At 32.5% G+C, this 14,725-nt stretch overlaps 1 pseudogene; it reads left to right on the top strand.

Annotated features, from left to right (window-relative positions):
* Positions 1-4,640: 4,640 nt before the first annotated feature.
* LOC111731884 lies at positions 4,641-4,753 on the top strand (annotated as a pseudogene).
* The last annotated feature ends 9,972 nt before the right edge of the window (positions 4,754-14,725 follow it).

Raw genomic sequence — 14,725 nt, forward strand, 5'->3', positions numbered from 1 at the left:
ACACACACACACACACACTGTGTGTTCACCTCCCATAGTTAGATTTCTTTCTGTCACCACATATTTGACCCCCTTTACCCCATTTACCTCTTCTCTCCCCCCCACACCTCCTACCCTATGGTAACCACTAGTCTATAGTCCATGTCCATGGGTCTCTGTATGTTGTCCTGTTCAGTTGTTGCTTTTAGGTTTATATCCCACATATAAGTGGTATCTTGAGATTTTCAACTTTTTCTGTCTGGCTTATTTCGCTTAGCATGATTATCTCAAGGTCTATCCATGTTGTCGCAAATGGCAGTATTTCATCTCTTCTTATGGCTGAGTAATATTCCACTGTATATGTGTACCACAGCTTTTTTAGCCAATCATCTATCGTAGGACACTTTGGTTGCTTCCATATCCTGGCCTCTATGAATAATGCTGCTATGAACATTAGTGTGCAAATATCTTTTCGGATATGGGTTTTCAAGTCTTTGGGGTAAATACTCAGTAGAGGGATTGCTGGATCATTGTAGATCAATTCCTAGCTTTTTGAGGAATCTCCATACTGTTTTCCACAATGGCTATACCAATTTGCAGTCCCACCAGCAGTGTATGAGTATTCTCATTTGAGCTATCAGAGATGCTTTTTAAAATGCAATTGAGCAATCTAATTGAGAAACTTAAATTTCAGTTTATCATTTAAATTTAGAAGGAAAGTATTATCATTTTATTATGTTTAAATATTAGGACCCTCTCAGATACGAAGGAAGAAGAAATGGTCCCTCATACTTTTCCCCACTGATACATAAATAAGTACATAATGTTATTTTACATTGCCATAAGGTTTACCCACTGCAGTGCTTCAAATGTCTTTAAACATGGCATTTTTTTCTTATTATCAGTGATTCCTAACCTCAGCTTAACATTCAAATCATTTCGAGGACTTTGAAGTAAATCCACCAAATCGGGCACCATCCCCAGAGATTATGTTATCAGTTTTATAACTGCCCTGGGCATTTTTTTTTTTTTTTTTTGCACAGTTATCCCTATGGTTTCAAATCTGTAATTTACATTAAGGCTCACTCATTGTGTTGTACATTCTGTAGGTTTAGACAAATGTATAATGACATGTATCTGTCATTACAGTATTATACAGAAGTTACCCTGCCCTAAAATTCCCCTGTTCTCTGCCTCTTTATCCCTTCATTCCTGTGGCACTCCCTTTTTAAAAATCTCCATCCCTATTGCCATTTTTCAGTGCAGAGATATCCTGATTCTAGTCAAAAGACAAATCACTAAACCAAATATTTGAGTAGTAAGGGTTAGTAGCGAATTGAGAGAGTGAGGAGAGCATGTTTTCATAAAGAAACTAGTTTCTATCTTGGTCTTCCAAATCAAAAAGATGGGATATGTTTTATATACTGTTTGTGTATGGAAATACAAACATCATTGTATAAATGGGAATCGTGTTTGCACCAGTGATGATAAAAAGAATCATAGTAATAATGTAAGAGTTTTTACATTATAAAAACTATATGCGCAATCCTCCACAGTGTCTGCCTGTCATAGGTGCTCAATAAATGTTTGTCAAGTGAATAACTTTATTTGTAGAACCCAAGATAATTTAACTTCGCTATGAAATTGCATTTAAAACATGTAATTTATAGTCAGAAACAAAACTTTATTCAAAAAGAGAATAATAGTTCACTAGTAATATTTTCATATACGAACACATTTTCTTTAAGCTCTCAAAAAAAAAATCTTCACTCTTTACACTCACCACACCTACAGACATATTCATTCATATACTGGTAAACACATACATATACATCTGTATGTATATGCTTTATTTGACTTTGCCTTCTTCTGTTTACTTAAATAGATTTACCAAATTGTTAGAAACTCTATTTTGCAATGTCTTTTATAATTGTTTGTTCAGTCCTAAATAAAGAGGTCAACTGAGACCATGGCCAATATCATATATATTTTTGTTTTGTTTTTAGTTTCATTTTTCAAGAGTTTAGTGCACATTGCTGATGAGGCTTGATAAATCAAGTTCCAATTTAAGAAAGCACAGTAGTTGAATGAACACTTGTATAAAGTTGTTCCTTTGCATTTTCTCTCATTTTATTATTATAACAATGTCATAGCTCTGGTAATAAGTTGAAATATTTGGGTATACACTGAGATCTCTTCAGAGGAAAAATATTCTTCCAAAAGCAAGAAGTTGTTTAATCTCAAGAAATAGGCCATTTATTTATATATATGTGCTGAAAAGTATAAAAACAAATTATCTGTCCATAAAGTATCAAAGTGCTTCCATTAAAGCATATTTTTGCATATATCCATATTTATAAAATAAAGCGATAAATAAGGTTTATGTGATCTAAAATGAACAGGTATTCTGTATGTGGACATAAAAGGGGCCACACACTAAATTCAACAGCTCAGGGAGGCCAGCATGGCAGGTCCTACAAACCCAGAGACTGAAAGTAACCACAAAAGATGGTATGAACATAAAGATTCCTAACTATAAGCTGGTCATGGCTGGTAGTCACACTTGAGCCTCTAGTTTTCTTGACCAAGGTCAATCTTCACTGTAAGTAAGCCTGTCTGTTGTCTTTTTGCACCTAAAATAATATGCCCTTGGAGTGTCAGAGTAATCCCCTTTTCCAGACCCCTCAGGGCACAACCCACCAGAGCAGGAGACTACAGAACCCCTCAATGTTTTATTGTTTTCCAAATACCATCCCCATGTGCTGTAAATGTTCATTATTAACTATCCTGTACTCACAATGGAAAAGAAGTATGTGTCCTTCGTTTTACTTTTTATCCAATCCCAGAGATTTCCCTGGCTTTGCCCTCTCCCACCTCCTAATTTGCCACCAGTGGATTTCATGTAACCCTCTCTACCTCTTCTCCTTTGATTCTAATGTGTAAAATAAACTACAGAACTGCCATTCTCTGAGCATTTTCTTAAACTATTGAGAATTTGCTTCCTGGCAATTGTTGTCAGTTTGGCTCAAATATACTTGTTAAGATTCTCTACAGGTCGGGACGTTTCTTACATTGACACATATAGTGCTGTATAGGTTGAGATTTTAAAATATTTAATAATGATAAGGCTATTTTTAATTCTGTATATTTTTTCAGTCAATTTTATTGGAATTAGTAATTATAACTTATTTTCTTTTTTCTATTCCAGTAATTTATTTTTTGGTTAGAGTTTTATTTTATGAATTAAAAGTAGCACTGAAGCGGGAAATTTTCAGATACTAATCTGTTTTATTGGTACTTTTGTCAATGGTAAAACCAAAAGCTTCGTTTTTCCAATAGTAGTTAATAAGTAATTTTCCCACTTCCATTTTGTTATTTCCTGGGTTTATTAGCCCAAGAAAAGATTGTTTTCACTACAGAGAATTATCTACCGCTATTCCAAAGAGAAATGTTCGACTGGCAGCTGTCTAGGGAAATGTGTGTTTTTCTGATTTCTTTTTTTCTCCACATAGCTCTGTACAGTGTTTCACAGAATTCCCATCTATGAATTAAAATGAGGTGAACTTAAGAAAGTGAGCTGTCAGGAAAGCTCATTTCATTTTATTTATTTTATTTATTTTTTGAAATGCTCTTAAGAAGACGGGAGGTTGCATAGTGCAGGGATAAGGTGAATAATCTTTTAACTTCCGAGATCTGTACCTGTAATGCAGCTCACAGAAATGATAACATATTTTAAAAAGTTTTTGCTTCTGATAGAATTACTGGGTTAAGTTTGAAAACAATAAACCCAAGAGCTCCCTACTTAAGCTTTAGCTCTGTGTTGGGCTAATGGACCACTGATATTTTCAGAACCACCATCTTTGCCCCTTTCCTACCTAATTGCGGAAAGTGTTCTCTCTGATTCCCCCAATAGGCTCTCCGATAAAATCTCTCATTGTAGTTTGAATTACCTCATCCTTCAAAGTACAGCTGACGGTTCACTTTTCTCATTTAACAAAACACATATTCATATCTTCAATGATCTGGCCAAGTTTCGATTTCCATTTCTACCTCCCCATTCATCTTACTCAATTTGGCTAATGTCATCTGGATTAAATTTACATGTTTCATAACTACTAGTTTCACAAAGGGTGTGGTTCAATATTTGCATTGTGCAAAATCTGGATGTTTTATATTTAGTTACGAACTCTGAGGGAAGGCATTGTATTGCAGTCATCTTTGTATCACATTTAGAAAATTTTAAAAGTATAGCAAATGCTCAAACATTTATCGAAAGAAGGAAGGAATGAATAGTTGATAAGTAGTAACTTGGGAATAGTTGGGGGGAAATGTGATTATCTTTTAAGAATTTAATTAAAAGGGCAATTATTTAGCTGAGGAAGAGGGTATAAATAGTGAATCAATACCCAAAAAGGTCTACATAGATTTGATTATTTATTTTCTCCAACAGTGTTTAACAAAATATTTGAGATGCCGTTGATGAGTAGAGCTAGCTGGGAAAAACTTGCAAATGGATATGGCATTCAGGCCCAGTAACAAAGATGTGTTTGGGAGATACTACAGCATCCAAATAGAAAGTGAACACATGCTTAAAATGATAATTAAAGAAACTGTGAGAAATATCTAATGGAGAGAACTAAATAAAAACTAAGTAATAATCAGTCTACGGCCATACCACCCTGAAAGCGCCTGATCTCTCTTGGAAGATAAGCAGGGTTGGGCCTGGTTAGTACTTGGATGGGAAACCACCTAGGAATACCAGGTGCTGTAGGTGTTAAAAAAAAAATTATAAATAATCAAGTATTTGAAAACATGAAGCTTAAAATGTAACAAAATAATTATAATTGGTTAAAGAAAATAAGTTTATATTTAGCCTTTGTTTCTGATCTTTAAGCTATCTGTTATTTTAGGTTTATAAGTATAGTTTATACAATTTTTAATGCTCTTATTTTTTAAAAATTAACATTTTGAGTGTCATGGACCTAGGTTTTCCTGTAATTCACACTTGAATTAAGTCTATTTTCAAACAATTTTGTGCTGTGTTGAGTGTAATTTAACTTATTTTACTCAAAAAATCTTGACTGCATTGGACTGACAGGGGCCATTCAGTCCAGATAGTTATGACAAAGCATAAAGGTATTTTCCTTTTTTCATGTCATGATGAGATCTTTCCACATTTTATTGTTCAGCTCTCATGAGGTCATCCTCACAGAACCATCGTACAGTACTGTTCTGATGATATCAGTGTGGAGGCCTTCTCAGAAGAGCCCTGCTGTGACTAACATTCTTTTTCTTCATTTTTATATGGATTTCTTGGATTATTTTGTATTCTGGATATTGTTCTTGTCCTGTGCTGTCCCTGGCCACTGACAGTTTACATGGAACCATGTACTCATATATCAACGTTCTTACTCCCATGTTTTCCTTATGCACTTTATTATCGAAGTTTTTTTTAAGTACGATTTTTATCGATTTTATTGTCAATGGAGTTGCTTCCTCCAGTGTGTTCTATAGGATGTCTACTGCTATTTGCTTTCTGTTTCTAAATTAACTAGTGTGTGTGCACATCTAATCTGAGTGTCCTAAACTGCTGTGCTAAAGTGTTAAAGGTGGAAAAGAAACTATGTTTTATTTGTTATCTTAAACAATGGTCACGATAAATTCCTGAATGTTTCCTTAATATTAATGCAAAATTGCTATTGGACAGAATGTAATTGCCCTGACATGTTCTATGTTAAACTTGCTATTTAATTATTTCATGCCCTCTGTTGTGTAGGATATATTTGCCTAACAACCTTAACAAGTATCACCAATCACCTGAATGACAGCTGCCCAAGCCGTTGGAAGGATGGTTAAAAATATTGATTCCTTCTGTAATTTTAATCACTGTTGACTGATGAAAGTGCCAGGATATGACATATGGAGAGAGGCACAGAACCTTTATGAAGAAGACAGACTGTATATGTTATAAGCTTTTAAATAATACAGAATTCTAGGGGAGTGGGAATAAAGGGCACAAATGAAAACTGAAATATACAGATAGATGATCTGGAAAGGATGATGGTAGAAAAAATGGGCAACAGAAAGGGAAAATTTAAATTTTAATTAACCCCACAGGATAAAATATCCTTTAGCTTAGGGGAAGATAAAATGCATGTAATCAGAAGAATGTCTTGGTGAATGCTGAGAGCATTGCTGCTTGGGAAGAAGAATCTTTTTCTTCATCTCCTGGATTTCTCTAAGTCAACCACCCCTGAATATATTTTAGATGAATAAATATTTAATATATGTTTCTGAGTTTTCAATTATCTTAGATGAAAACAGCAATCCACTTGCAGACTTTTTTTTTGCTTCTTTTAGTTAATATAATGAGATTCCAAATCTTTCCATGTTGCTTGCACAAGAATAGCTTCCTAATAGACTCAATATTTTTAACTAACTTGTATTTGCTGTGAGGAAACTACATATGTTTATTTGTGTATATTTATCTCTACATTGAAGAGACTACCTTAAATAGTCCAGAATGTTTCACATTTTTTGTTGGTTTTATAACAATTTATATGTAATAACACACCTTTTATTATAAAAGGCAATAACACCGTGACCATCACCACCATTTAAAACAGGGTGTTCAGTTGATGGGCAAGTCTAAAACTATTAGATTAAAATGTTTTAGATTTCTTCTGTCAAACAATAATTTCCTATGATTACATCTGAATATAACCACAGGCAGTGGTTACATTCTAAAATTTATTTGAAACTTGGTGGGATAGTTTAAGAAACAAAAGATTAAGAAGATTTGAATAGAATGGGTATTTCTGTCTGTCTGGTAATGCATTCCAGTGTACAGTCTTCCTGCTTTCAGTCTAAACTGATTTTGATCTGAACTTGGTCAGTCAGGAGGATTCTTGGTGGTTTAGGATTAGCAGAGAATCTTATGGCTGTTAAATTGCTCAGAATTGTTTTCTGAGAGTGTTAATTTCTACCTACACATTTAAAAAAAAAAAAAAAACGGAACTACTAATCTAGAGAAGACTCAGGTAACTTTTGACACTTATAACACAGGTCCAAATCATGATTTCTATACTTTGTGGCATTTCAGTTCATCTAAGCTCTAATCAAAACAGCCCAAAGGCAAATCATCTTCTTGACAAGTTTCATTTCCACTTACCTATTATCATCCTTCTCTCTGGGAACCTTATAATTATCTTTGACACCTTCTCCTCCCTCATCCTCCAAATCAGTCCATGGCCAATAGTTGTAGTTTCTCTCTCTGTCATGTCTCTCGCATCTACTGTTGGTTTTCAGTGCTAGTACCCCAGAGGAAAACTTTATTATGTCTTGCCTGGCATACTCTGGCCCATTTAATTTATCCTCCTGACAATAGTCAAATTAAATTCCCTAAAATGCAGCTCATTTTTTTTTTATTACTTCTCAATTCAAAAAGCTTAAAGGTCTCCCTTTCTTAAATTTTCATAATATAAACCCAACCTTCCTTTTTACCTCATCTTTACTACAGTCTTACTAGTTTCCTATACTTCAAGACATTTAAATGACTGATTATCAAAATATGATCAGAATCTTTCATTTTACTCTTGCTTATGTCTACCTAAAATATCATTTCTCCTTTTAAGTATCTCTCCTTCCCAGCCTAACCTTAAACCACAAAAAGTTTTTCAATTTATTAAGGATAAACTAAAATGCCACATAATCTAGAATTTCAGATACCACTCATACTCAAGCTCAAGCTGTTTATAGGCCTTTTAACCTCTGACACATGTAATTATACTTTCCTTTGGCACTTATCTTATTCTTTGTTATATTTTACTTCACTTTGAATTTGCTTACCCCTAGACTCTCTGTCTCTCTCCTGAGCAGAAAGCAAATACTTCATCAGAATCTATTTGTAGCATACAGTCATTTTACATGTTGTAGGATATAAATAAATTTTTGTTCTATTCAGTCGAGGTGCTTGTACCATCTATTTTTCCTCGAGAGAACATTTACCAATGTATATCCTATTTTATTCAGAGAAAAATATAAATCACTTATATTCGGAACCTACCATTCTCCACTGAGTAGATCTTGCTTATACAGAAATTCTATTAGTACTACAAAATGGCGAACTCTCATATCTCTACTTGTAAAATTACTTTGAAACAACTTTAAATGCAAAATCAATGAAAATAATATGGTGTTTTCACAAAAGAGAAATGATGGTAATCACTCATGATTTTTAAAGGAGAAAACAACATTTAGAAATCTCATTTTCTCCTGATATTTATAATAGAAATAAGATGAATACAGGTCATGAAATTCTGATCAGACACTGCTTTTTTTGAAATACTGCAACAGTGCTATTTACATTTTTTGGTAAAATTTACCTGTTAATTTAATGTTTCTTAGTTAATGTGCTACTCATACCACATTGAAGTTTACATTTTAGAAATTAAGAAAATGGAGCTTAGAGATATTAAATAATTAGCCAAGATTACAGAAATAGAGACTATCACAAGTAAGACTTAAACCCTGATCTTCTACTTAAAGAATGTATGCTTATTCCATGTTGCTATGGGGCTTTTCATGCAAGCCAAATTAATTCATCAGAAAGTAATAGGAATTATTGACATAAAGCTTGTTGATTTTCTATTAGAAAGTGTTTTTGTTTCAGATAAACTTCTTTGTTCAATAATTCTTGTCCAATAATTTCATATTTCAATTCTTCCCATGTTATATTTCTTCACTCATTCATTATTTTTTTTTATCATTTGTTTATTGGTAGTTACTATATACCAGTAACAGTTTTGGGTGCTAGCTAGAATGATGAACAATGCAAACAAATGGAGCCTTTCCTGGCAGAGATGATAGTTTAGCAAGGAAGGCAAATAATGATTAATCTTCTTCTGGTAGTATGGGCAATGTGCCCACTGAAAAAGGCTAAATATGCTGAATAATTTAAATTCCATATTGAATAGAAATGACCATAAATTAAGACATACTCAGAGGCTCCAAATCAAGTGAAAATGGTAACTGTCCTCTTAAAGGTAACTGTCCCCTTAAACTGGCTCCTATTTGGGGACTTCTGCTGGACTCAGGTGACTTTGAGATTATATTTTGATGAACTTATGTGATACATAAGCTGAAGAAAGTCAAGATAGGAGCCTTACAGGAGACCCAACCTCAGACTGTTTCCCCAGAAGGCTACACCCTCAGAATAAAGATACATTATAAATAAGATCCAAGAGAAAACTTTTTAAGTCTTTCACTAATTTAGTAGAGAGAAAGCAAAATTTTTTCCTTATTATTTAAACCAAAAGTTAATTCTTCCATGAGTTTGCAACACAACGGCTTATGATAGGTGTCACACAGGAACCAGAGAAATACAAATTAAAAAGAGATAATATATTGCAGCCGTTACATAGACAAAAATCTGTTAGCAAGTACTAATATCAACATTATAAATGGAACTGTTATAAAAATGGTAGTACAATTAAAATAGGTATAGCCTCTTTAGAGAAAGAAAGTCAGTACTAGTAAATTTCAAGATGCCCATATGCTATGACGTAGCAATTCTGTATCAAGGATTATATATTTGGCAAACCCTATACTGTGAATAAGGAAACTAACACTAGGATATTTATTGTAATACTGTTTGTAATAGAAGAGAAACAAAATAATCCAACTATTTATTAGTAAGGGAATAAATAAACACAGCCTGAAACACAATGGAATCATATAGAACAAGAAAAGTAAACAAATAAGATTTATATATACACACACGCATATGTTTATCCCTATAAATCTCACAAGTAAATAAATAAACCTTAAAATAGAATAAATTAAAAACAGAACGTTGAGAAAACACAACCCCAAAACGGACACACAGATGTGCATCTTTTATGTAAATGAATATGTTGTTTATAAACATATATAAAGTAAAAGCATAAAATCCATTGGTGATTGATAGACAACAAATTCAGTTCTGGGGAAAGAGGGAGAGGAAGAGGATAAAAAAGGAAGATTAAGATGTATTTACAGGGCAGTGTTTCTCTATAAAATAAAAAATATATAATTTGAATATGACTAAATATTATCATTTAATATCATGTGAATATTTGAACTATCTTATTATTGTATGTAAAATGTGGAAAGGAAAATCAGTAACTGGAACTCATCATATTAACTCTTTGAGGGAGAAAAAATACTATGATTCTGATATGTGTAATAAAAACACTGGGTAAGATTTGATTTCTACATGTAATTTTAAATATCCCAGCAAATTAAATATAGATGAATTTTTTTTCTTTTTTGCAGTGTAAAAGGGATCTACTAAAACACTACAACAAATTTCAGATTTTACCACAAAATTTAGAATCACTCTCTGAAGTCAGTAATAAAATGAGGTATATGCTGCCCTCTCATCTATTCCAAATTTGTTGAAGGTCATTGTCAGCACAAAGAATAAATTAAAGTTGTAAGAAATGAAAAGGAAAAACTTTTTTTTTTATTATTTTCAGATAATCAGTTGAACTTAATGACAATTCTTATAATTATAAAGAGTCTGGTCAGGTTGATAGTTATAGAAACAGCATACAAATATCAATAGTATTCCTATATAGCAGCAACAATTTATTCAAAAATGAAATAAGAAGAGATCCTATTTTCAAAACTAACAACTATTTTATAATACTGAAGAATAAATCTAACAAAATATGTTTAAGAAATGTAATTACAATATTATAAAATATAACTGAAAGTTATGAAAATGACCTAAATAGTCATTCTGTGATCTTATATGAAAAGTATAAATATTATAAAGTTGTTGATTTCCTAAAAGACAAGTCCCTAACAGTGTTTACTGTAAAAAGTAAATGAATTATTGCTGCTCCACATTCTTGCCGGCATTTGATGTTTTAGGGTTTTCGATTTTGGCTATTCTAATAGGTGTGTAGTGGTATCTTAATGTTGTTTTAATTTGCAATTCCCTAATAACATATGACATTGAACATCTTTTAATGTGCTTATCTGCCATCTGTATATCTTCTTCGGTGATGTGTCTCCTAAAGTCTTTGGCCCATTTTTTAATCTAGTTTTTCTTATCGTTAAGTTTTTAGTTTCTTGTATATTTTGGATAGTAGTCCTTTATTATATGTATCTTTTGCAAATATTTTCATCTGTGGCTTATTTTCTCATTCTCATGATGTTACCTGTTACAAAGCAGAAGTTTTTTTTATTTTAATGAAGTTCAGCTTATCAATTATTTCTCTTATGGATTATGGCTTTGATGTTATGTCTAAAAAGCCATTGTCATAACAAGGTCATCTAGGGTTTCTTCTATGTTATCTTCCAGGAATTTCATAGTTTTGTGTTTTACATTTAGTTATATGATATATTTTGAATTAATTTTTGTGAAGTGTGTACGGGCTGTGTCTAGATGTTCAATTGTTCTAGCACCATTTTTTGAAGAGACAATTGTTGCTCCATTTTTTTGCCATTGCTTCTTTTTCAAAGGTCAGTTGACTATATTTATGTGGCTCTATATTCTGTTCCATTAATATATTTGTCTTTTATTTCCCCATACCACACTGTCTTGATTGCTGAAGATTTATAGTAAATCCTGACATTGGGTGGTATCAGTCTTGAGACTTCATTCCTCTCCTTCAATATTGAGTTAGTTATTCTGGGTCTTTTGCCTCTCTATGTAGACTTTAGAACTAGAGTATCAATATCCATAAAATAACTTGCTGGGGTTTTGATTGGGATATGCTGATAAGTAGATCAAGTTGGGAAGAAGTGACATCTTGAAATATCGAGTCTTCTTATCTATGAAGTTGGAATATCTATTTATTTACTTCTTTTTTTATCAGAGTTCTCTCTCTATATATATGGTTAGGTTCTAATTATTTTATTTCAGGGGACCCATAAGCTTTTTGAAGAACAATTTCTTATAAGTTTTAGAAAGGAAGATGCAAGAATCCTATACAGTAGAAATTCTTCTTTTGTGTATTTACTCTAGAAAAATTATATTGTGTGTTTGAACATGCCTACACATATAAACCTGTTCAAAGAACCTCATTATAGCATTGCATGTAAGAAAAAATATTTAAAAATGTCCATCAGTGGAAAAATGAATAAATAAATTGTGGTATGTTCATGAAATCGATTCCTATACAGCAGTTTTAATGGAACAAATGTACATGTATCAACATGGATAAATTTAATTAATAATATCTTGACTGAAAAAAAAAGCAGGCAGTAAATGAAACAAGCAGTAAAAATTATATAAACTTGTAAAGCAATACTTTATATAATTTAATGTAAATATTACAAATTTATGAATATAGATAGGAAAGATACAAACCAATATCTGAATAGCGATTATCTTTGTGAAAAGGTGGAGGGAAAAAATATATTGAGTATAAAGATGATTCTGCCTTATATTGCTTTAAAAACAAACTAAAAAAGAATTGAAGGAAATATAGCAACCTGTAGACATTTATTGAATCTTGGGTTTCTCATGTATTATTTTATTTACTTTTCTGTTCAATTCAGAATAAAAAATAAAAATATATAGTAAAAATTAAAAAGCAATATTTAAAATTAATTGTGATGCCAGTTAAAGTAAAGGAAATTCACATTAATGAGGAAACAAACAATAGGAAAGCCTGAAGTAATCTATACAATCAAGAACAGTACTCCAGTAGAAGCTCCTATCCAAAGGATAAATTGAGTCAACAAGGTGAAGGAGGCAGCAGGGAGCCCAGTGGGGGCAGGTTTCAGATAAACGAAACATTCTGAGAAACCTAATGTGAGAAATATCAAGAAGGATTCAATTAAATAAGAATCGGGTATAGTTAGAGTAGCACTTCTCAAACCTATCTGAGCATTGGAGTTACCTGGAGAGCTTTAAAAACACTACCGGGCTTTTTCAAATTTAAATGTGACTCTAAAGTGTATGAAGATCTTTTTAAAATGCAGATTCTAATTTGCAAGATCAGAATTCTGCTTTAAACTCAATATTATTAATAATAGTCCTATAAACTCAAAAATATTAATAATAGTCCTATATAGCAGCAACTAAATATAAACTGCGATAAAAGGTTCTGTATTCAGAACAGTAAATATCTCAAAATACCTTGGACTGAATTTAACAATATATATTGAAGAACTTTAGTAACAAAATTATATAAAATATATAAAAGATGCAAAAGTGACCTAAATAAACAGAGATATATTCTATGACCTTGAATGAAAATTTTAACTACCATAAAAGCATCAGTTTCCTAAGTCCTATCCCCAACAGGTTTATTGAGATGGAACCCTAGATTTTGCATTTCTAACAAGATTTCAGGTGATGTAAAAACTACTAGTTTACCTCAGAAATCTAGAATGCAGGGATGTGTGTGTGTCTGCAGGTAGTGGAAGGGGAGATAAGAGTGGGTGTCAAAGGTGTTAAGAGATGGAAGATGGAAAATTTGCAAGGTAAATTCTTCAGGGAATCCGTGAGGTAGCTCTGGACTTGATCTTAAAGACAATGAGAGAATTGTGATGTGTTTCAAGCCAAGGAATGCCATAAGCAAATTTTTGTTTTAGAAATACCACTTGGGCTACAGTGCGGGGGAATGGAGAGAGGAGGGACCAGTGAAGAAGATCAAAGTAATTGAGGGGACATTTACAATAATTTACGTGAGAGATAATGGCCAGGGCTAAAGAGTGGTAGGATAAATGTTTTAGCATGATTAAACCCTATAACGGTTTTCATTGTGATCTTTCTTACACAAGTCCTCGGGATACAACTAAGGATTTTTTTCCTGAATTTTTATTATAAATAGAGTTAGTTTAAAAGATGAGAAAGAAATTATTATAATTAAGTGCATGCCATATTTTATGTTCTAAGAAATGTATTTTCTTTCTATTCTCAACATTTAAGGTATGTTCTCTTAAGGTGATTTTACATCCATCCTGTTTTGCCTGGGATCATCCAAGATATGTACCTCTTGTCCCAATATAATTATTAATACCATCCTTTTATTCTTAAAAGTGATGTATTTGAACAGTTTGTCATTCTTTTTTAATGAAAATATTCATTGTCATACAGTTTGTTAAGTAGAACATGGACTTTCCTCTCGACCAGTTTATTTTAATAGCAGGTACAACTATGTTGCACCACAAATGTGGTCAGTTATGTAGAAACGCACTGACTCTCTTTAGAGCCCTTGCCTCATCTCTCTGCCTTGTTCATTAAGTTCCAAATGTACCTACTTCCTGTATCTCAAACACATAAAGCTCATTTCTGTCTCAGAAACTTTCTGTCAGGCTTTTTCTCAACCTGAATAATTCTTCCCCAAATTTTCACCTGCTCACAGCCTTCTCACCCTTCGTTTCAGTCTGTTTCTGCTCCTCAAACAGGCCTTCCTTAATAACCTGCCCTCACTCACACCCAGTCACTCTTATCTCATTTCCATGTTTCATTTCCTTTATTGCTACTTATAATATTCAATGCTTCTTTCTTTTACTTGAATTACTTTTTAACATATTTATTGTCAGTCTCTACCATTACAATATAAGTGCCATGACAGCAGGAAGCTCGTCATATATTTAAGCACTATATTTCCTGAATGTACCGCTTTGGCAAACTTGGAGTATAAGTTCAATGAATATTAAAATGAATGAGTGAATTTATTCCAGCTCTACCATTTACAAACAATGGGACTTTAGGCAAGCTATTTAACATTTCTAAGGCTCA

This window comes from Pteropus vampyrus, unplaced genomic scaffold (assembly GCF_000151845.1).
Source record: "Pteropus vampyrus isolate Shadow unplaced genomic scaffold, Pvam_2.0 Scaffold11, whole genome shotgun sequence".
Lineage (NCBI taxonomy): Eukaryota > Metazoa > Chordata > Mammalia > Chiroptera > Pteropodidae > Pteropus > Pteropus vampyrus.